This window comes from Crocuta crocuta, unplaced genomic scaffold (assembly GCF_008692635.1).
Source record: "Crocuta crocuta isolate KB4526 unplaced genomic scaffold, BGI_CrCroc_1.0 scaffold449, whole genome shotgun sequence".
Classification (NCBI taxonomy): domain Eukaryota; kingdom Metazoa; phylum Chordata; class Mammalia; order Carnivora; family Hyaenidae; genus Crocuta; species Crocuta crocuta.
This window is the reverse complement of record NW_027533117.1, coordinates 1,936,547-1,940,620: the sequence shown is the minus strand read 5'-3', so window position 1 is coordinate 1,940,620 and position 4,074 is coordinate 1,936,547.

Here is a 4,074-nt window from a genome sequence, read left to right as displayed (position 1 = left end):
CTTCTCTTTGAACTCTCTCAAAAAGTTCTTGCCTTTGACACAAAGTCATTACATTTGTGTTTTTAATAATTAAGTTACAGTAAAGACTTTTCTCAGTAAAAAAAGTGGTCACCTTTGTCCAATAATTTATTGGGGTGTTAGTTCCAGCTTTCATGAGGTACACCCTGATCACATAATATACCGTTATCATCAACAATCAAGGTTAAAAAGATAAAAGGTAAATGTATATTTTACACAGTAAAAATATTACAAATCAAGAAAAAATTTTTATTTAAAAATAAATGGAAAATATCTTCTCTATCTAGAAAAAATGTAAAATAGTAAATAAGTTTGATTTTTGTGGATGATCCAAAATAGATACATGAGAAGTATGTTATCTTTACTTATGAAAGAAATATGCTGGGTCTTCAATTCTGTTTAGAGATCAGTTGAATCTGTTTTTTTTTTTTGGTAAAATTTTTTGCCAAAAAATTGCAACACAGTTTGTATCTTAGAACTTATAGGCAGGTACAACATCAGAAACATGTTTCTAAGATAGTCACATCTATTTTTATAGTTCAAAACTATGTAAGGCACAACTATGACAGTTATTTTTTTTAAATCTTGATGTTTGGATTTCACTTATTTTAATTAATTTTTTGATGTTATTCATTTCAGAAACTTGTCTTGCCCTGTTGTTTCTTCATACCATTTTCCAGTCTTTAATTAACAGAACTTTATGTTAGTAAAAAGAATTAAAAGCTCTTCATAATAGCGATTCATCACTAAAATTGGAGCTACCCCCAACCTAAATAAGATTTTTGAAGCTTATCAACACACAATGAACTGAAAAAACAATTTATCACACACATCGATCCACAGAAGTCAGAAAATTCACGGAGTAACCTGTTAACAAAAAAATTTAGAGTAAATCCTGCCTATCTTACTGCCTAAGAAGAAATTTGAATGCCAAATAATAATGTAACCAGAAACTCAGGTCACCTTTTAGTTGTTATTATTTTAACTGAAAAACATCCACATTTCCATTTGTTGGCTCAAATTGGCAAAACACAACTTTTTCAAATTGTGGATTATTCTGGGAAGACAGTGCAACACTTATGACCATGATATGACCATGATCACAACCTGGGAGAGAAAGGCTTGACATAATTTTAAAAGTGATTTGGCACAAACATTGGATTTGAGAATAAATTAAGAAAGTCAGGCAGATAAACTGAGTAAAGTAAGAGTAAATTGTTTATTGAAAAAGATTTTAGTTCTCTTTAGTTGCTACTGTATAAATGGACTCTGTTCTACAAAGAATTTGTTTGGACTCTTAAAATTCACCAATTACAATAGTTGGTTAGTGTCTACTATAACCATACAGGCAAACCAGAAATTGCTATCTCTCTTGCTTTCATAGGCCCTTTTTCCTTTGAAGGAAATAAAAATAAAAATCACCCTTTGTTAACTTTGAGATCCTTTGGGAAAGAGTATCCTAGCCTCTCCTTGAAAGTCTTGCCACCTTCTACTGAGTGTTGTAAAACAAAGCTCAAACTCTAATCATCTTCCATAGGAGGGAAAGGAACAAACACACTGTATGTGGATGGACAGAAAGAGTTACAAGGCTTTACCAGCCAGTGCTTTCTTGAAATGAGAGATAACTGGGAAAGTAGAGGAAAGCCCCTTCAAATATAATGCATAACGTACAGTAAGGCTAAACTAAAATAAAACAAAACAAAAAAAAACTTAAGTGTTTTTATAAGCTTGGTAGGGCTTGCAAAATTACTCCACCTTAAGGAAAAGTTGATCTCATCTTTCTTAGGCAAACACACACACACACACACACACACACACACACACACCTTTTCTTAAAAGCACATAGTAAGATATTTGAACTTTGCTGTGTTCTCAACTCTAGACTTCTTACAGCTGGTTAAGTATGCCCCCTCCTCACCTGTGTCCGGACACTAGAAAACGAAGGAAGGAAGCAAGCAAGGGAGGGAAGGAGGGGAGAGAGAGAGAGAGAGAGAGAGAGAGAGAGAGAAAGGAAAAAGAAGAGAAGGAATGAAGGGAGGCAGGGAGAGAACGAAAGGGGGAAAAAAGAAAACGGAAAAGAAAAGTTATTTGGTCCAGCGATGTAAGGTCTTTGGATTTCTCATTCAACATCTCTCTGTACTTGGGTCCCCAGGAGGAAGCGCAAACCTTTACTTCCTGGACTTTGGCGGTTTCTATCAGCTCAGCCGGGAAGGGTGGCAAATAGGACGATCCTGAAGGAAGAGGAGTCCCCCCGCGTCCTAAAGTGTTTGGAAGTGCTCGCTCTCGGCCGCTCCTACCCCGGACCGGTGCACCTCCGCCGCCCTCCAGTGAGGTCCCAGAAGTGGCCAAGTTGCAAAGTGGACGGAGATGGCCGTCCTCTCTCCCTGCTCCACGGGGACTCCCCGCACCCAGCTCGCCGCAGGCTCTTGCCGTAGACTTCTCGGACCCTCGGTGTTTTCACTTCGGGGGACGCAGAGGCACGGGGGAAGCCCTGACGGTTTCCGCGGAGACTCGCCTGGACTGCGGCGGCACCCCTGGCGCCGGGGGTTACTTTGCGAGGTGCGGTCGCGCAGCCCCCCGCTGTGTGTGTGACGCTCCAGCTCGCGAGCTCCGACCGTCCGGCGCGGCGCGGCGTCCGCGGTTCTGCTCCCCTCTGCGCCCCCCGAGCCCGGGACCCCGCGCCGCCGGCAGACCTGGAGGACGCGGGCGCCGCAGCACTCGCCGCCCCAGAGCCGCGCTCCTTCCGAACAAAGCAGCGGCGAGGGCTGCCGGGCTCCTAAACCCTGGATCGGACCAGGAGCCGGGGGCAGGGGAGGGAGCGTAAAGGGGAAGCCGAGTGGAGCAAGGAGGTGAGCTGTGGGCACCTCTAGCCCTCCAGCCTTCGGCTTCTTTCCGCAGAGAGGCGGCTGTGTGGGTCCTGCCTGCGCGTGTGTGCACGTGTGTGCGCGTGTGTGCACGCGTACGCGCCTGGGTGAGCCCAGTGGGTGTGCTCCTGTCTGAGTGCCTCCGTGCCTCCGCAGGGCAGCGCACCAGCCCATTGGTGACAGAATTCCAGAGCGCCCATCCGAGGGGGCCACCAACACGTGGTTTTGCCAAGTAGGCCAGGAAGAGGCCTTTATTAGCCTGCTTCCCTCTTCCTCAGCCTCTAGCTCTAACCTTCCCCTTAGGTTCGTTCCCTTTGGGTTCTGACCCTTGCCGGGGCCCCGGAGATCGGAGCGGAGGGAGGAGGGGCCTCCTGGGGCTGAAGACCCAGTGCTGGACAATCCGCCAAAGAGAAGTGCAAGGGCTTCCCGGCTCCAGTAGAAAGAACAGCTGGATTTCACTGGGGGTTTCCGGGAAGGAACCTTCTTCCAGACTGGAGGGACGGAGTGGGGGGTCTAGGAGAGAAGCTCGAGGATTTGTGGCAGAGTCCCGAGAAACGCCGCCCCTGCACCCCTCTCCGCAGGACCCAGTCTAGCCTTCTCCCCACCGCCTTCTTTTTGGTGCTTCACATCAGATCTTTTCCCCCCTGACCTGAGTGGTCAGGCCTGGCTGATGTCGACTATTGGACTTGCTTTCTGCCCTGGACCTACGAAAATGTGACCAACTTGCACTTGTAATGACTAATGCTGAGTTGAGTTAATTCTCAAAAGTAAATGTTCTTTTCAGCCTCTTTTCCCATCTGACTAGAGAACCACCGCCTACTACTAAAGGGACCCTGGATGCCAGTCGCACGTGACAGAGACCTCAAGTCTCAGCTTGACCCGGTGGCTTTCCTTCATACCTACTCTCCACAACCGTGGGGCTGTAGGTAGTCCGCAGGTTGCCCTTCTGCCTGAGGCTGGGGGACGCACGCCCCTAGAAGTTCGCCTCTACCTCCAGTTTTTCCGCCTTCTCCCCTCCCCCTCCCTGCAACGCCCCCGCGCCTCCTTTGCCTGGGGATTTGCAGGCACCTCGTGGACCCTCTCCTCCAGCCCGGGGTGAATCAGTCCAGAATGAGCCCGGCTTGCAGGCGCGAGCGCAGGGGGAGGCGCGCTGGCCCGGGCGGGGGTCTCTCCAGACCCTGGGTCTGGGAGG